The sequence below is a fragment of the Amia ocellicauda genome, chromosome 23 (genome assembly GCF_036373705.1).
Source record: "Amia ocellicauda isolate fAmiCal2 chromosome 23, fAmiCal2.hap1, whole genome shotgun sequence".
Lineage (NCBI taxonomy): Eukaryota > Metazoa > Chordata > Actinopteri > Amiiformes > Amiidae > Amia > Amia ocellicauda.
The window spans coordinates 14181598-14202733 of NC_089872.1; the positions used below are offsets into that span (position 1 = coordinate 14181598).

Below are 21136 nucleotides of genomic sequence, written 5' to 3' on the forward strand. Positions count from 1 at the left end.
AAAAAAAAACTTTACATAACCATTTTCAAAGATCTATCAATTTACATGTATGAAAAGCTGATCCAATGAAAAATTAAGCAATTATGGAGCTGTGCCATTGCTTTCTGTCATTACTTCTGAACTTCCAAAGACTGGATTAAAACCTAGCCTGCAGAAATCTAAAAGGATTATACCAGATGACAGTGAAAGATACCGATCTGCACGCTGCTGTGTGCTCATTAGGCTGCATTTTAACCGTTAAACAATATGTGAAGGAATCTTGCCTAACCATGATCTCTGTATTAAAGCCCGGAAATGAGAATTCAAGAGGTTATTTAAACACACTTGATACAGCAAAGCATTATTTCAGAATGCTTGTTAGGAAGTTTTCATTTTAATGAATATAATATATTCGCTTTATAAAAGAAAAAAAAAAAAAGGAATATTTACTGATACTTCTTCAAAAGTGTTGATGGTCTAACTGAAAAGACTGGAGTGATTATTTGGTCTGGATGTTGGTATGAGTCATTCTGCAGAAAGTGCTGAAGACGCCCACATACACTTCTGTAGCAGCAGTCCATATACCCTTTCAGGCAGGCTGGCACGAAGAAACTCAGTACCCACACATGTTGTTACTAACTGAGGGAGACTGTTGAATTTGGCTAATGGTATAGTACAAAATATGGGCATGACAGCAGTGGAATAAAACAAGAGAGATTTGTTTCAGAGCAACACTTCAAGTTAATGCAGTTAGTCATCATGATAAGGTGAGCTGGAGTGCAATCTGAGGTCGGATTACTGGGGGATTTTGTTAGTTTTTTGTCTGTCCTAAAAATAGTTTTATTTATTTACTTGTTCTGAATATATCAATTGAATTGAATGATTGGGCAAGCTTGCTGTGTTTTGTGAAGAAAATCATCATCGTGCAATCAGTGTTGTTAATCATTTTGTTCTGCACATTTTGGTTATTACACTATACTCATTAATCAATAATACTGTATATTTTGTGACTGACCAATGGTAATTATCAGTAAAAATGCCAATTACTGAACTGAGTTAAGATAGAAGGTGCCAATACTCTACAACGTCATACATATCGTCTGAGTTAAAATAATTTACCTGGAATCTTTATTACAACCTCCTAGGCCTAGGTGAGTCCATTAATAATGGATAAATAACTGTATTCAACTAAATGATTTAGTGATTAACATTTCAAATGCAGGCTGCAGTTCTTTTGTCTGTGATTTTGTAAGAGGTCCTAATGTGTTCTTCACTGTCAAAGAAAATAAATTACACCCAATGAATGGTTAAATGCAGTGTGTGACTTTCAAACAAACCAACAAAAAAGTGTGTATTCAGCCATTCTTGCGTCTCTTACCTACTTATCATATATAAAGTTAATTTGTTTAACCATTTTGCAGAATAAGGTGGGAAATGAACGACTGTTCTTTGTTGACAATGCCGTTTGTTTCATTCCATGTGGAACCATCAAACACGGCTCTTTTATGAGAATTTCTGTGAGGATTCAAAATACTCGTATCACAGCGGCTCCATGCCCTCCGTGCGGGATATCCCTTTTTAAAATCCCCAAATATGGTAAATATTTGTAAAGCATCAGTCTACCGCTGTATTATTTTTATGGGAAGACCTATACAAGTCAAAAACTGAACTACCTCTATAATGCATTATTTATGTTGAATACATTTTCCCACATTACTTGCAATATCCTTTTGTATTATTTATGCTGTGTCACTCATTTTACTTATTTTTCCTTAATTTAAAAACCTGGCACCTCTTTCATGGTTGTTGGCAAGTGGAGAGGTTGGTTGAGAGCAAAGGTAGGTCACTGTGATGAACTGCATAATGATCAGCCAGTCATATTAAAAAAGATTCCAGTCTTCTGGCTTTGGAAATGAGATGACTGTTTTTGGGGTAATAAGGCAGAAAGGCATATGGTGGCAGCATTGCTCAAAGTGAAAATAGCACTTTAGGGTAATGTTTATGCCTTAGAATCCATAGTTTGTCAGCTTGTGCCTTTTAATGGCCATCTGAGTTTATCCTGAATATGCTCTCGTACGCACAACAGCTGAACAAGTGCTTCGAATGAACTTAGCTTAATTTTGCAAATAGAGGAAATGTTCAAGTTATTGCTCAGCCATTTTCATATTCATTGTTATTGTTAGTGCTGCTGACCATACAGACCATACAAGTGGCTAAGGAAATATTGCATATTTAGTGACAAATACGGCACACAAGTCTTTATGTGATCCAATCAATGTTTGTGTTAATTCATCTCCGTTATTAGCTTAGAATGAGGATAGTAATTTCTCCCCGAGAATGAATAAGTATGTGAACATCAAGTAACATCAGGAGACCTAAACTTGTTCTTGCCTTGTACCAACTCCTTCATTTGTAATCTCAAAGCAGATTTGGTACTGAGGAATCCCAGTGGTTAAATGTAAAGAAAAAATAAAACATAGTTGGAAAGCAAGGAGTCTCATGAAGGTGCAGCATTTCATTCTGTGTCAATTTTAAAATGTCAGGTTTGTGTTAAGTGATAAGGTTTTATTTTTTGTGTGTGTGTTTCCCTAACCTATTCTCCTTTCCTATTAGTTGTACATCTTTTGTGTCTGAATGCTATTTTGAGGAGTCTATTTCAACTCCATTTCAAGTTTTAAGCAGCGCAGTCAGGACGTGTAATATTTGCTCTGTATTTACACTGCTACCTTGTTCACCACTATCAAAAGTCAAGGAACTGCAGATATTTTCACAGCTGGTAAAGTAATGCTACCTCATACATAACTTCCTTACTTTCCCAAAACTTGTTTAATCCTGTGTATTCCAATGAGGACATCCCCCAGAGGTCTGTCAGGATTCCTTTGGTTTGTCTATCCTTCTTCTTGGCAGTCCGCTCATGGAACAAACTGTCTTCACCCTGACAAAACTGCTCTGAAACTTGGCTAAGTACTGCACATTTTTGTTCCTCACAAAACAAGGCACTGGAGTAATCTTTCCAACAATAAAAAAGAGCAATCTATCTTTAATGAGTTTCTTTTCTATAGGGATTATTAATAGATATGTATAGGTATTAGTACTTGGTTTTGTAGACTTTCCCAAGTTTTAATTAATCTAATCAGGCCAGTGGAAGAGCACATAAATAAAGAAAAAGACATCCCCGGGAGTAAAAATAGCAAAAGTTAAGGAGTTTATTTATCATTTTACAGTATGTTTCTTTTTCTTGTAAAATGGAGATTTCAACTGTGGGTTTCACCTTAAATATGTAAGTATAGGAAACAATCTGTGCAATTTCAGTCTACGGAGAACCCATCATATAGTACGCTATAAACCACACACAATTCAACCCTAAAAACAAGGTTTGGCACTGAAACCTATGTGATTAGGTCATGCTCTCTGTGAGTCTAATGGGCAGCTTTGCCACAGCTTAGTGAACTGGAGAACTGGCACAGGCAAAGTGTAGAGATGCTATTTAATGTCAACTGGGAGATAATAGCAAAGAGAGACTGTGTGACATAAGTGAACGGCAAACAACAACAGACCATTACTAATTCCTGCTGTTACTTCCTTTTATAGCAGAATAAACAGGACCATCACATAAATTCTTCCTGAAAAGTATTATTGCTGACAGCCGTGACCTCTGTGCGCCTGCAATGTTTACCCATAACTCATAATTAACAAAGACATTAGAACTGCCACAAGAGGATTCCGGGCTCTATTTCTTTCTAACTGGGCAGCACTAAATCTGGAAGTGCTCCCAGTTCAGCGATTTAACATTTCAGGAAATCCTGGAGAGGCAGCGCAAAACTCCATATATAGAGCATACTTTGGGATTTTGGTTATAGAGATATGGCTGTGATAATTATTCAGTCCTTGTTATTGCTGAGATTCTGCACCTGATCCCTGTAACATTATTACAGCCTGCTGCTGGTTATTATAACATCAAAGGCCATAAAATAATGTGGACAATGTGTGGATATTTCATTTATATGTATATGTATATATATATATATATATATATATATATATATATATAAACAAAGCATAAACAAACTGTTTTGTTGAAAGGATTGAATAGTTTATAATGAAATAGTCTTTATTGATAATCTGTCATGTGTGGCTTTAGTGTCTTGACAAGAAATTAAAGTATTCTTTTTATTAGTGTATGATATTAAAGGTATGTTAAAGCATACAGTTTTGGTTTACACATCTCATAACAATTGTGGCTGGTGCAAATATCAATTTCAAGTCAGGTTTTACTAAAGATCAAAGATTTGAACTTTCCAGATATTTTTGATTGAACTGCCACCCTACAAACTGTTTTGACTCTACTTGTTGTAAATCATGCAACAATGTGTGCGATATTCTTAAATTATGCATCATTATAAAATAATCATGTTTTTACAGAGCCTGTTTAAAACTTTTAGTGACAGTTATTGTACATGTTTTTCATTATTTGGTAATTAACAGCATCTAGAATTGTCTATGAATGACCATGTAGAACAAATGTGTTCATAACAGTATAAAACATCAGAATAACTCAAAAACTAGTGAGATATACCTGAAGAATCTCATGAGCTCACACATTGTCAGTATGAAGGCATAGATATGATAGAAGTGGTGTGCTCGTGTTCACTATAGTTGATTATTAGCAGTAATATTTTGTAAAAATGTTTTAAAAAGTAGTAAATAATTCAATTTGTAATTTAAAAATAAGGGGGAAGCTTATTCTCCAGAAGACACAGGGAAATACTGTTGCTGGTCTTCTGACTTTGTCATTCCATCACAGACTGTTTTATTTCAAATACAGTTTGTACCCTGCAATAGCTGTATACTGATTTTGACATGCTGCCTACAGTAGATGTTGGTGTTTGTTGATTTTTTGTGGTCAGTCAGACTACCATCAGGGTAGTCAGTGCTTCTTAGTAAGGTAATTTTCTGGGCTCAAGATTCTCACCTACTGAGTCTCTTACAGATGCTTCATTTCTCTGTGGACATATGTTCTTACTGTATCAGTTACACACACTCTGCTGTAACCCTACATAGTTAATAAGTCAAGAATAACAGCATTCATATATTTCTTACGCAGGGAGGAGTCCTTCCTTTTAACCTAGAGGCTGTTGGAGAGCTCCTCAATTACAGCTAAAACAAACAAACAGTAAAACACTAGACAACATGCACAGATACTATTACAAATATAACAAAAACACAGTTTGTGAAAAATCCTCCCGACTGCTTCTTCAGAGCATCTGTCTTTGTATCCCTCATCTATAACATAGCTGTCACCCTGCTTTTAAATAGATCTGAAGGAATTAACACCAAGCTATAGGTTGCTCCTGTTGGGCCACACTGACAACATCTGTGCCCTCCACTAAGGCTCATGGAAACTTGCTGGCACCGTGCTGCAAAGTGACTCCGTAGGAGCTGGACGGATTCCAGTCAGCTGAAATTCAGCCAAGGAATGCCAATATGGATAAGGCAAACAAGCGAGATTTGGGGCAGATTTTGATTTAACCATCTGATTTAATTGACAGAATAAATGCACCTGTCATTGTGTAATATTCGTGTGATTAGTTTTGGCTTTGATGATGAGATAATGTGAAAAAAATGTTAAAGCAATAGAGCAGTGAAATCTGTACTGGGAGATGTTAGAGCACTTTGTGAGGAGCTGTATTCCAGACATCTTTAACAAACAATATGTTTTATTGCCTTGCTCATTGACTACAGTATGTAAAACTGATTCTTGCCACTTGTTTTCTATTCTTTAAGGATTATGTCCAAATTGAATCTCCATGTAGGGAAGATGTGTGGGTAGATACTTCTCCACAGAACAATATCAAGGTTAGCTTCAGAACTGGCTTATTGAGGTTGTTCTATTTATAGGACTGACATGCAGGCAAGCCAGCGATTATGAAATCTGAATAATAGGCATTATCTGTATGAGATCTATTTAGTAAATGACAAATCTTGGCATGTAGAAATCATATACAATGCAAAAAATACAAAAAGCTATGGCCAGTTTTAATAACCCTGTGTAGTAAAGTGTTGGATGATCTGAGATACAACTTGAATCCACAGTGATCAGATTTGTCAAACCTATATTAAAAAAAAAACAGCTTATAATGTAGTCCAGTGGAATTGCAGCTGCCAGTAAAATAATTAATTATGACCACAGACATATACACACATAGAAATATTTCTGCAGATATTTCTTTAAGAAAAAAACTTGAATGTAAAAGGCATCATCTTGTAAATGTTTTTTTTTTTTTTTTTTTTTTTTTAAATATAGCTTACAGCATCAAATTCTGACAGGAATTTATAAGAAGCATAATTTAAATTTAATTGGACTAAACCTGACTAGCCTAGGTCAATAAGAAGAGAAAATCAGTAGCATTAATCAAGATAAAATTATCAGCTGATTAATCAGTGTTCTAATTACTGCACTGCAGTTCTTTCTTTGTTCAGTTTTAATTACTATACTTCATTGTCTTTTCCATATGGCCAACATGTACTCACACAATTCCTTGTTCACAGCACGTGGAATCATTAATATAGAGGCTGCATATATTATTCCGTGTGCATTCCAGTCGATGTGTGCTAAGCTAAAAGACACAAACCTTGTTTTGTTTTGATCGCAAAGGTTTATAAAAAATGTTTACTTATTCAGCCTCCATTCTTAGCAGGAGCATTAACATTTGGCAGCACTGAGTTCGTTTCAAGGCAATGTCATACATTTTTGCCTGTGATGTTGCTTTTAGTGATAAGTGCCAGGATTGATGGGGATCTAATAAATTGTTGAATAAAACATGTTCTGTTACCACAGGGGCTTGAAATTAGCAGGGCAAAGTGGTGATTAACCATCCTATCATATTTGCCTTACAATTCTATTTTTTTTCCTGTTTGGCACTTAAGATTGGGAACACTCAGATAAACCTTTTCAATTTAAATGCCCATTATTTTATAGCATCAATCCATTATTTCTAATTAATACTTAAAAATAAGTGTTTTTGTATGAACTTTATGTAAGGAGGAGGAGGGATATCTTTGGAATACCAAGTTAAGGGTGTCTTAAGCCTCCCCAAAACATTACCCATTTGGCTGAAATGCAGTTTAATTGTGAGCCAAGCTTGCCATTTTGACAGGCAGTTGGGCATTGCTGAACCCCATAAGGCTCTATGCCTGAGGGTGAAAACAGCTCTGTAACCAGTAAAAAAAAAAAAAACATTACTATCTGCTGGCTTTAGTTTTCAGAACTGTTGAAAGTAATAAATTGCAGTTTTTACAGCACAAAAGCAGACATTTAGTTTTGTTTACAAGCAAAACACAAAAGCTAGATGAAATTACATTTGCAAAAATGATTTTGCCAGGAGGGCTATGGCTTCGGTGTCACATGACACCCCCTTGATGCGAGCACCAAGATATTTGAGAGATAGAACTGGGATACTAGCCTGGAAACAGCTTGTCTCTGGAAGGTATTGATGTGAGAGAATTTGTGCTGTCACATTACCAATGATCTTCTTAAAAACAAGAGGTTCCAATAAATCTCTGCTTTCAAAAATAACTTTTTTGTTTTTCTAAGCCAGCTCTTTTGCATCCTTAATTCACTCTCACATTTCCCTAGCAGTATTCTAAAACATTTTGTTACTCTAACACATAAGTAAGAGTCTACTAGCAAGGTTATAACCACAACTGTGGATTAAATTACACCAAGGGGCATTGTTAAACCCCATAAATATTTCACAATTAGGACTGGAACAATCTTCATGCTTCTGAACTTTAACCCTTAGCTCATCAAGCTCTAAATTTCTACAACAGAAAGAGTTTTTTATCTCTTGTTTTTGTTTGCACTAAGAGACCCCTTAGAATTAAATAACTCTGAAGAATACTTACCGAACTGCTTCCTCCACCGCATTAAACATTTTTGAATATGTAATTGCTGGAACTGTGCAAGTACACCATGAATATTCATACAATTTTAATTAACTTGCTTTCACTTACAACACGTCATACTCATTGCTGTCATGTTCCTATAAAGTTTCTTCACATTCTCCGGTTTTAATTTGCTTTTTATATTAAACTGTGCTGAGGTAAAAATGCATGTTTCGGAGATCATTTATTTATTAATACTTATTTAAACTCCTTGTGGAGACATGCTCTATCAGTAAATAGTCTGGTTCATTAAAAAAAAATGTAGGCATTTTATTTCCTTTTTTTTTTTTGATCTAGGAAAATCAAATCATTATAATGACAGTGACGACATAGCAATAACATAGTCCACTACCTCTAATGACTTAATTTGTAGAATTGGTCATCTGCTTTTAAAATGGAAAAGAAAATGGGCAGCATACGATGTTGCTGTCACTTTTATTAGTAGTTGTATTATCAGTAGTAACAATAGCTATTATCATTATCATTCTCATTATCACCTCATTGTCATCTGTAAGTGCTCAAACTTGATAAGAGTGACCTGTAACAAAAGTGTAGAACCCCTTTCATTTTATTCTTAGATTGCTAAATCCAATACCTGGTTTTATGAATGTCTTTTCAACTGAAAGAATTCTAATGACATAAAATATTGATCATTGCATATTCACGATCCCAATGCAGGCTGCTTGTCAGTTTGGAAATTTACTGTTATAAAAATCAAACAAACAAAAACACAAACTATTATATTGTCTGCATTTAAATCTGAGGGCTCACAACTCCATTTATACTTAATGTGGGACTGCAAGCCGTATAGTAGCAATAATTTTCATTAGCAATAGAAAACTGTGCTTGTTTTCTGTTCTTATTGTATAATTAACACTATATATTCCATGCTTACTTTAATCAGCATATTTAAAGCCCAACATGAACCATGTCGAATTTACTGAAAGGAAACTGTTTGTTTACTTTGTATTCATTGTAGTAAATTAACAGTAATCTTAGTAACATTACATAAAACAGTATTTAGCTGATGTTCTTATACAATTTAGTGCTTTATATTGTAAATGATAACTGTCACACAGTTAATTATATGCTACATAGGCTACATGCTGTCAGTTATTATAGTGGCTCTTTAAGTTACTTGATTAATATCAATATTTCTAAAAATAGGCTTATAATTAAAAAATTGACCCCAGTAGCTTTAGCCTTTGCTTAATTACTATTCATAATTTCTGTAGAGGGGTCATACATATAAATAATTTATAGATAATGACTAGTGCAGTTAATATAAACCTTTGTTTTTTTTTAAAGAAAACAACTTTAAGAATCACATACATCATTTATTTAGTTCATTTAATAATAGTTCATTTTTTTATTAAAAGGGGATGCAAATAAATTGCATAAATGTATAAAGGAATGGGATATGTACATATATTCCTTTCCAGATGACTGAGGATAAAAATGAATAGGAATTCAGGTAAATCAGTGTGTGGTACAAGAACACTGACACTGAAGAAAATGTTTTCACATCCTTTGAAGGGTGTGTTTTTTTTTTTTTTTGTGCTTCCCTCTGACACAAGTGAAGGTCTCTGGTAGTGTAAGACGATTGTACACACTGAACCAAAAGTGAACAAACTGCTCTAGTTAATGACTAACACTCCACTAAGATCACACTCTGTGCACTAGAACCCAAGAATGTTGAACAGAGAACAACAAGAATATTGTCTTGAGAATCCTTGATTTAGAAACTGCAGGTGACTCCAGTCACATGATTGCCGCCTTTAAACCCATTAAAAGTCAGTCCCATACAAATGTCTTTTTTTAAAGGAAAGGTTAAATGCTTATACAGCATGAATATAATCTATTAAAGCTGTCAAGCTGAATGCTACATAACGCGAGCCAAACTCAAGTGGTTTATTGTGTTAATGGAAATTATTGTGGAACTATCTGTTCTTGTATTATTCAGTTCCAGTACATTGCTGTGTTGTATATTGACATTAATGCTTTTGAGAATGCACAGATGCATTGTGGATTTGGTTCTTATGTATGTCTTTATTATTTTTTAACTCTTTTAGCCTAAAGGTTTTCATACAGGTACAGCTGCTATTTTCACCAACAGCATTTGTTTTTGCCATTGATATTGTTATCAACATCAGAATTGCAGGAACAGTATTTTGAAAGTTTAGGGTTCGAGGTCAGATGTTTTTGCGCTTCATTATTGACTTTGCAGATGAATGTATTCATGCCGCTTTGAACAAAAATAATTGATATTTCTCCGTAGAGAAAACAATACTAAGAAAATAACCAGCAAATCTCTAAATCTACATATCTATCTATATGTTTTCTGAATTAAGAAGTGAAAATTAAAATATTGACATTTCTGTCTATACACACACACTTTCCTTTTGGACTTTTTTGTATGGGGGCTTGCAGGCGTATGCAGCAAGTCAAGTACTCATCCGATATCGATATCAGAGGAAAATATGAAGCCAAACTTATATTTCCATGTACAGCCATTTGCATGAAGTCTAGCACTAAAACAAGGTCGTTGAAAAAGGCTAATACTGCCACCTAATGGTCATGGAGAGCTAGAGCACTAATGAGAATGAGTCTTGGACAACAACCAACTCTGTAGGAACTCGCAGATAATAATCAGTTTCTCTGGGCTTGTGAAACTGGCTCATTAAGCGTCCTTTTTAACAGAAAATATTGGAAGCGATTAAGCCTGCATTACTGAGTGGGCATGAAATGGCTAACCTCCGGCCACCCACAGTTCCTAGGTGGCTGGCGCCGTTTTATGCATGTGGTGTAATGTCTTTACTCGAAGCACTGTTTATCCATCACTCGCTTATTTATCTCTTTGCATTTGGCAGCCTTATCAATCAATGTTAAGCTGTCACACAAGGTTATTTTTCTTTTAAATAACATTAAATGCTCAAGGCTGGAGCAGGTCAGTTGGTACTTATCGTTCAGATGCTGAAGTTCGGGCCTCCGTGCTGGAGTGGGTCGATTGGCTCGCTCTCATGTTCGGGTGTTGTCAGTACTTCTGTTTAACGAAGGAAGGGCCTTTTGGCGTGGCGACATTGAACACAAACTGTGGAGCAGTGGCTATTTCTCTACTGCTTTATGCCATGGTGGTCTGAGCTAATCTGACTGTTTTAAATATATATATATATATATATATATATATATATATATATATATATATATATATATATATATTTGTTTGTACGAATATATTTTGGGATGTTTGTACTGTTACTGAAATAAACTGTTGTCTGAAAAAAATGCACCCTCTAGTCACTGGTGTACCAGTCCACTTCTTTTTATAATTGTTTAAGGAAAGTATCTGATTGTATTATTGGATCATTTGAAAGTTTCAAAGCACTGTCAAGCCATCAGGTTTGACAGAATTCCTGGCTTGGCCTGAGGCCAGCAAACCTTTCTCTGTACAAACAGGTTTTCTTCTTTCTGTCCCAGCCTTAAAGTGTCTACCGATAGAGGAATGTCAGATCTTTTTAGTCTTGAATTTCAAAGCAGCCTTCAGAATTAATTTCTCCCCTTGATCTTGGCTTTGGTTTTCAGCAATGTCTGTCAGTCTAATTCTGATTGCGAGGCGTGGACGCCACTTTCCCATAGTAATCCGCATTTATTTCCTCACACAGGAATGACCAAGGCACTCTGCAGCTGGTGATTCAGCTTCCACATATAGCAGTAGCTGTCGTGTTTATTTTGTTTTGTTTTGCTTTTTTTACTTCGTGTAGACACATGCTTGGTTCATTGTCTCTGTTTGTGGCATCATTTTTGGTAGATTTTTTTAGTTATTACAATTTTGCAGCACTGTCAGTTTTCAGTGTGCATGGTAGGGGCCTTATTCTGAAGACTATTAAATACATAATCAACCTGAGTTATTATTCTTTGCAATTAATAGATCAAATAAATTAAGTTACATCCTTTACTAAGTGGAAAGTGCACCTTTGCCAAAAAAGTTTCACTATGGCTATATTAAGATGCCCCACTAACCAGCCACTAAGGAGGTATTTTAAAGAATTTGGTGCATTTTAAGCAGACTAATACAAGAGTACAGGCAACATCCGTACTTCTCACCCTTATTACCCAAGGTATTTTTTCCACATGCTATACAGGTGTGAATATGCACTGCTTTCAAGGTTGCTAGTCTCCGCCTTCACTGTTTCATAGAGCTCTTCAACCTTAACCTCCACAGAGTATCTTTTGTAGCTTCAGCCTAATGAACCCACTCTCCACATTTTTTAACCTTGCAGCCTTTGTGGGATGTCACTTAGGAATAATGTGCCAATTATGGCTGTATTTATTTTGGGATCTGGACCTCTGTTCACTATTAATGCGCCTGAGACCACAATAACTTATTGCACTTAGGCTCAAAACAGCTGTCACAGAGAAAAGGCTTTCAATCTTTGAGTTGTGGCTCCTGTAGATCCTTAGGTAAAAATGGTTAAAAGCCTCAATCAAGAGCATATATCACAGAGATAATTCATAATATGAGAATATGTATATTAACTGAACATGTTATGTGTTACACCTGACAGGTAAAGATCACTGGAATTGTGGCTTATATACAAATTACACTGTCCAGTAATTAATTCACACACACACATTTTCTGTGTTATATATATTGGATTTTATTAAAGATTTTATCAATATCTCATTAATAATAAATAAGTTATACCGATGGCTACAAAGTTATACAGATGGCTACTTTGTGTGTATTTGTTTATGCATATGTGTGTTCATATATAAGCAGGGGTTGGTGGAATTCCTTAAAGGTGCTGATTGATTATTTTAGGGACAGTTGAATTTTATGACAGGGGAAATATAATAGTCAAAACCATCAATACAACATTTATACCTTGAAAACTTACCCCCCTCCCATTTTTTCCCAAAATGAGTGAAATTCCCTGTTTTCTATATAGTGAAACCACCCCATATGCCCCCCCACCACACACACACACACACACACACACACACTGCAGTAGCTCATAAGTGGGGTGATAATGTGGTTTTGTTGTTGTTCTTGTTTTCCTTTTTTTTCTGAGCATATTTTAGTATGTAATAAAAGCAAATCAGTTTTGTGTGTATAATATTTCAGGAGATTTGCTATAGATGTAGTCAAAGCTAACAAGCAGATGGATGTGTTTGAATGCCATTATCTTGTGTACAATGATATTATCAGTTTCATGAAAAATTCACGAGATTCATCCTGCTTTAGTTGAGGGGAGAAAGGAAATAAAAAACAAGATCAGACTTGGGCTCCCCGAGGGCGTCACATTGCATCATTTAGCAGAAGAATGAGCAGTGCAGATAGAGCGGAGGTGGCGAAGGTTACCGCCTGCTTTCCTTATGGCGTTCTTGGCTCATTGTCCAACTCAAGCCCCGCAGCTGTAGGTGGGCAGCTCTTGGGCCTGCTAAAGCATCATGCCATGACATTTTTATCATCCGTCTAAGAGGAGAAAATAAATTTGTTCGTAGAATGAAGTTGGCAGGCTAATGCTATCTTGTCACATTCCAGACATTTTGGGGTCTGGCCTCAACCAGATGAAGCTGGAACCTGGGCCAGCTAATACATTACGGGCATGTCTGTACACATAAGGATTTAATATCAAAAAGAGTTATGAGTTACCATACAAAACATACCTGAAAGTTATGCAAAGCGACAGGATTACAACTGGGATTTCTTTTTTTTCTTTTTTTTTTTTTAAACAGCCTGACTTGATCCTGCTTTAACCCTCTCCCCTTTGTAGGTTGGAAACTGAAACTGAATTAAAACGTTTTCATTAATAAGACTCTTTCATTCTTTCTCTGATCTATTTAATGCTGATTATGGTATTATTGACAATATAATATAATGTTGCAAGATGCACAAGGAGGCTGGGAATGAACACTTGTGTAGTGAATGGAAATGTTTCTGTTTCCACACTCTGAACTGTTTTATTTTTGTAAATTTGAAAAATGAAAAGGATGTTAAAATCGTAAATCTACCACTTTTCACTCTCTGTACAAACTTTTCACAAGATGGTACTGCATTTATACTTAACACAATGCTTTTGTATCAAAGCTATTCTCAAAAGTTGTGTAGAGAGACCCTTCGGAAAAGGTTTGGCTTTAGTGGACTCTCAGTAGCTTTAACAAAAATGACTAAAATGGAGTGTTAAGGATTAGCAGAAAGAGCAAAATTATAAATATAGATGCTGGTTTGGCAGAGAACACACTCCAGGCCAGGCGGTAGACAGCCTGTCAAAGGGGAGAGACAGGTCCAGAGTAAATCTTGCGCAGGCCCTCGCTTTATGTGTTTTAAACCTGGCAAGCCATGTATTTAAAGGTTTAGAGGAGGAAGGGTCTTTTCTCATCCCACACATTATAGATTAGATGATTTTATAGCCAGGCTATATTTAAAACCTCTAAATGTCACTCAGAATGATGGACCTTGACACTGGAAATAGTCTTATGTGAGGATCAGCCAGAGGTACACAACTTTCAGTATTATCCTAGACAGTATAATAAAAAAACAACAAAAACTTTTTAATTTTATAAACACTACACTTCAAGCTATAACAAAATGCTGACATAGACTGTTAATATAGTTAATATAGTTTATGATGCCAGACGACCCCCCCCACCCCCATCTCTCCTGTAAAAGAGTGCTGTTTTCCATCTTGAATGTACTTAAACCTAATATGTCCATATGGTGAGTGCCACTCTCAGCCTGCAAATAGTGTAAACTGCATTAATTTATTTTTCTACTGTTCTGCCGGAAAAAGTTAAGGGCTTCAGGCACTATTCAAGATGAGGTTTTCTGTTTCTGTCCGGTTTCGGAAGAGGGCCACAGCTGCTGTCCTGTAGATATTTGAGATCCCAGTGCAGTGCATTCTGGGAGATACCTGGACAGTCTTCACTAAATAGTAGTCAATACAAATCTTCTGCAAAATAGCTGTGTGCCATAGTTCCTCTTATTGGATGTGGTCTTCCACTCATGCCTTGGGCACCAGTGAACTATTGAATGGAGCAGGTTAGCAGTGTGCAATCAGTTCAGTTTGTCCTGAAATGCTACGCTATATGTTACACAAGGTAAGATTTAAAGTAAATGTGGCAATTGAGGAATCAGCTCACTTACTTTGCTTGTAACAGTTATATCGAGGACGCTAGAGTCTTTGGGAGAGGCTGGTAAGATGTGGACACCTTAAACCGCATAGCTCTCCCTTTACCCCATGCTGGGCTGTTGGTAAATGGAGTATGTCAAGGTTATCCCAGGGCTGGCTGTCTGTTATTAGCCTTGAGCAATGGGCTCTTTTCCTTCCCCCGTCTTTCTCACTCTTTCTCTCTCTTCTCCTTGTGTGCTTTCTTTTTTTTTATTAAGGGTAAAAAAAAAAAAAAGAATGAGATACCTGGAGAGAAAAGTTCTCCAGCCCCTATCAATTCCCATCCAATAGCAGATTGTTAGCCGTGACTAATTGAATAAATGAAAAACTGCCTTTCCTCATGTCTTCCGCTGTACATAATAAAAAGAGGAGTTACACCACTTTCTTCTCCCCTTTGTCCTGTCGGCTCAGTCCTTGATATCATCATCCACTGACATTTCCAGATGTGCCGTGAATGCTGATGCAGAGGGGCCCCACCAAGGCCCCCCCGCTCGTGTCATTAAAACTGGGAACGTGGCTGCTCCCCTGGCATTATTGGCAAAGCTCAGCATATACTGCCGAGTAAATTATTAATGAAGAGAGCTTCTGTCACAGTGTGTTTTACCCACAGTTAAATGATGCAGTGCATATAGAGCTGTAAATGCCTCCCTACTCCCCGGACTTCAACACGGTATTTATGATGTGGTTCATATTGCACCAAAGCAATTAATTTTGATCAAGCGCTACTCTACCACTGAGCACCTATCTAAGGAATTTATTTTTCCTTCTCTCCATCTCCAATAACCCTCCCATCCCAGAGAGGTGAAGTGTGTGTGTGTGTGTGTGTGTGTTTTCTTCCAGTGAGATCTTGTATCAAGTTTAAAGTAATGTCAAAGTCATGCCTCTTGCTTGTGCCCCATGAAGTTCTAACTTTTTGTCACTAACATATGAGAGATCGAGATGGATAGAGAAGGAGAGAGAGAGAGCGAGCGAGAGAGAGAGAGTGAGAATAAACTTCTGGCTTGATTTGAAAACTCATTGTATCCTGCAGTCACACTTTTTTAAAGGGAATGGCCTATGTTGGACAGAAGTGTTACATCATTCATTTTAATGGTTAACCCTGCACTTTCTAGTACACACTGCCTCTAGCGAACCTAACCCTTGTTAAAAGTTAAATGAAAGTATAATGTGGAACAACAATAATGATAACATTCAGTTCAGATATAATACAGAACAGTAGCAGTGTAATAAATCTCATATGCATATACTGCATTCATACCAAAACATACCTTTACAACTTGCATTTTTAACGTCAATATAATCTGTAGTTTATGTTGTGTTATGGACAATCTAAAAACAATTCAAAACCTTTATCTACAATAGAGGGGAGGGTGGCCTTCTTGTCATAAACCACAGAAATAGTCTTTCTGTAATTTCAAGCTGCAATGAAGCACTGATGGATTGTATACAGGCCTTCTGGGCCCAACTTAAGAATCCTTTGTGGTTGGCTCAAAAACAGACAACAAGGTGCAGGATGTATTGCTTCTGTACAGCACATTTATGGAACTATGTAGGCAAACCGTCAATCAGTTTTACATATGACATCAAATGAACAGGTTTTGATGTGCGTCTGCATTGCCACAGAGGACAATATGCATGACTGCATTAACATAACGACAACTCAGTACATACACTGAGAATAAAGCATCCAAATAAACTGCCAAATATTAGAATGGTAAAGATGGAGTGAGGGTTACGGTTCATACTCTAAACTCAGGATGAGCATTAGAAAGTTCCTGTAAAACATTTAGTGCCATGTTTCCCAAATGCTGATTATCACACTTTAGGATAGGGATATCTGAATCAACAAACATACCAGCTGCACAGAAATAATCTTATTACTATTCAGTTTTACATGTATTTTGTAATACTGATGCTGGAGCTCTTTTAATGATGCAATCCCAGACTCTGCAAGTTCATCAGCTGTCTAGCCTACGACTGATTCATTTTTGTTGTTTTCTTAGCAGTTAAACTGATACAAAACAAGTGTACGCTGTATTGCACGGTGAAGAATGTATGCGATCCATATGGTGATTCGAAGAAGGCATTAGTGAAGTTGATACTGACCAGTAGGGCAATAAATCTATAGCAAATCGACACTGTGTAAATAGACATGCCAGTCTTAGTATTACATCTTTGTAGTTTTGCTTCTGTGATGTTTGTTAATTATTCAACTCCCTGTAGTTAATTCACAGGATGAACAGCTTTCTTAAACTCCCTGAGGTTAGCTGCCCTGGTGATCGGAAAACACCAGATGCAATAAGGATCAATAACACTTAAAAAAAAACTTTATGAGTAATCATAGTAATAAAGATTTCAAATACATGAATACATAAGTACTGTTGATCTACTAGAATACACCTTGGAGCATTCAGATGTCCTTTTTCTTTCAATGTCAGCTAGATCATCCTTGCAAAGTAGTGAAACAGAAAATGGTTCTTTTTAATGTATTTTAGGGCATACTTACTTTCTTCCCTGATCTGTTGTCATCACCTTGGCATGCTAGCCATTCACCCATCTCGTGTAGGAGGGCTGATGTGCATAATCAAGTTTTTATTCACACAATAAACTTTATGAGGAGGTGTTTTAAGACTCCTTTGACCATTGCATAAAAACAAACAAACAATAACAGGAGAGCGTTCCCTATTCAAGATTTACAGCCTGCCACAGATGAGTTTAACCTCACAATCAGATGTGCCTGAGCCCGCACTGACACAGTAAACCGGAAGCATCACTGCAGCCCCATTGCATTTACTTTCGAGAAGCTATTAACGTATTGAAGTTTTTATAAAATAATAACAATCACAACGCTTCTTTGTGATGGACTTATTGCTTTTTCTTTTGGTTATTCTTTTTTTTGTGAGATTTGTTTCCTTCCTTTATTATATCATCCATTTACAGCAAAGCTGCCTTAAGTACTGAAATAAAGCTTAAGCTGTAGGAGGCTGGCAGACGGCTTGTTTTTTTTTGTATTGTGAGATCCTAATTGATGCTTCACTTCCTGTAAACAATTTTGGATGACTACATTTTTTTTTTTAAATGCCACTAACTTTAATATGAACTCAAGCATGAAAAGCATTACAAACTCTTGCCCTGTGGCTCAGTCAACAATGTGATACATTTGAGGCAGATGGTTAGATATCAGCCGTCAGAGACCAGTGTTGACATACTATCTTGTAGATGGCTTCAACTGAAAACATGTAGGTAAAGCAAAATCCATCCAGTAATGTGTTAACTGAACCCAGTATAAGTCATGCGCTGTGAGGTAAGCATCAAAGCAGTAGCATTAGACTTCTTTCTCTTTATTATAGGTGATTAAATCCAAACTCTGCTTAATTGTGTTATGCACGTTTTACATTCTTCTGTAAATGAATATACAAAAAGTGTATAATATGACACAGTGCATATAGACAGCATTATACTAACAAAACAGCTCAGGGAATTTTACAACTAATTTTCTTCAAATTAGACCATTTAAGACAATTATGCCTAAACTCTCCTCGCAGACAGTAATTCAGAACCCTCGATCTGGTGGTAGAATCTGGAGAAAGCCATGAAATATTACCTGGGAGGAACACTGTGTGTACTGTGGGCCTGCATTGTCTCCTGAAGTGCCACCACCAGGGAAAAATAAGGGTCAGGAGTCACATATGCATAACTAAGGTAATAGAAGATTTATGACTTACTGAATATGCAGATCTTCTCCGTGTATTTGACCAAGCTCTGCAAGCTGTCCTTGGACACATCTCTGCATTTTGAGAGAGAGAGAGAGAGAGAGAGAGAGAGAGAGAGAGAGAGAGAGAGAGAGAGAGAGTACAATGGAAAAATGCACAGGCAAATTAGACACACTCCTCTTTGAACGTTTAGGCAAGATTGCACGCGTTCTGCAAAAATGGCTATTAGTCTTTTTCTCAGGGGATAAGATTTCCATTTTTTTTTTTCATTTCAAGCAATTCGAACACCATGTGCTGCCAAAACCCATGCGCTGCTTAAGCGGCATATGTTTTTTATTTTTATTTTCAGTGTACGTACGTGTTAAATGTCAGTATTATGGAGGCCAAGAAAAGTATGTTGTTTGCGAATAAGAATATGTCTTGCCATGCTTACTAGCAAAAAAATATATAACAAGTCTAAACCTTGTGCATTAAACAAATTGTTTTGTCACTGTCAAGCTTTTTTACATTGTGTATTTAATCAGCGAAAAGTTGTCTGTGTGAAGAAGTCTGATATAAACATATTCCCCAAATGAACAAATTGTTTTACTCATTGTACCAATGTCATGGTTCATACTATTTCTAGTGACTATGCTATTTGTGTATGCTTCTGTTTTTTCGTGAGTCAGTCAGAGACGGAGAACAAGCAATTCAGCAGTGCTTTCAATTCTTTTTTATTTTGAAGTGGTGTGTCTCAGACTGAGTGTAGGTTGTAAGTTGTCCAAATTAAACAACTTTAAAAAAGAAAAAAGGAAGAAAATGATACCACTTCAAATATCCGTGGGTGAAAGACGCTAGAAATAGTAATTCTCTGGGAACAGTGACTCAAACTGTTCCGTACACACAACAATGTGGACAGCAATTCACTTTTTGTTTCTAAAGCATATAGTAAACACTCTTTATATCCGTAAATTCAGTAACTACAGTAAAAGTAGAAATTATTACAACATGAATTGACCTGCTTAGGCCAAGTGAATATGAGCTAAAAGTTCTCCAGACAACCCAGCGTTAGGCCTTGCTTACAGATATGCACAGCCCTGTGGATGTCTGTGGTCTGTGTCTGTAGGGGATTGACTAGACTGGGTCAAGAACAGGGAGAGGTCAGGTCACAATGAGAGGAATCAATTGGATCACATTCATTCATGAAATTCATATATAAGCACATAAATAAGTATAGTCAGTATCTACTCTGTATCAGTATCTTACAAAGGACAGGGGAATTCTGGCATGGTAGTCTGATGAGTAAAACAACTCTGATGTCAGTCAAGGATATTTTCCTCTCCTTCGTAGCTACTGTTCTGTGTCTTATCGTTTGATGGCAGGGACCTCTCTAAGTCATCATCGACATACTCTTAACTACAGCATGTTAAACTGACCTTCCGTTTTTTTTTCCCCCCCGTTTGAAATAATACTACCATTTATTTAGCCCTGTTTAGCATCACAGTACCATTTGGAAAGTGCTACGAGAATGGGGGAGGGTAACTGGGGGTTAAAAAAGAAACTGCTAGAATCGTGTGTCTTGATCGTGGTACCGGAATCGGGCAGAGATGGAGTGTTACTGCCCCCTGGTGGGGAATAGCATTCGTGGATGTTAAGATTTCTCACCTGGTGTCTTTTTTTCTTTCCTTTTTTCCCTCTCTTTATTATGTTAAATAAGTGAAGTGAAGGCATACTGTGGAGAAAATGTATTGTGTTATTGTTTTCCTCCTGCTGCATCTCAACTGTAGTTTGGGTTTTGTACGCACTTAGGGAGACAAGTGGAATGAATGGCACACTAGAGTACAATATGCTTCTTTTATTTCTATGAATCCATATTTAACAGAACATTCTCAGAGGAATGCCTTTGAAATGGATAGTGAAGCCCTCAAATAAGGGGAAAAAAGTATTTTATTACATTTTAATTTGCCATGTTATAGCCTACTGTATGTGATGTCTTAATGATACCAATCTTGGACCAGTACAAATGGCCACTTCTTTAAAGAACATAAAGAAATATGTATGTATGGGTTAGACAGGACTAATCTTTAATCCCCAGTCATTGGAGATTTGATTCACAACACTGGTGTCTTAAAAACTTTCAGTGCCTGTAACCTTATTAATAATACATAATAAGTTTCACTATCCGGCAAAATGTGCACAGTCCTCTTGCTCATTTGCAACTTCTGCAGCAAGAACTGTCCATTTTCTATTTGTTTGCTATTTACTGGATCATACCTAAAATTTGTACCCTGCCACATACTTATTGTTTATACCAATGTTTATATTAGTATTTGTGTGTAATGTGTTCTG

At 36.5% G+C, this 21136-nt stretch overlaps 1 long non-coding RNA gene across 1 annotated transcript in view; it reads right to left on the reverse strand.

Annotated features, from left to right (window-relative positions):
• The window catches only part of LOC136719209 (uncharacterized), a 28241-nt gene extending 9355 nt beyond the window's left edge, over positions 1-18886 (reverse strand). The window contains exon 1 of the long non-coding RNA XR_010805384.1: positions 18821-18886. This is a non-coding gene — a long non-coding RNA (uncharacterized LOC136719209). The remainder of the gene's footprint in view (positions 1-18820) is intronic.
• Positions 18887-21136: the final 2250 nt, after the last annotated feature.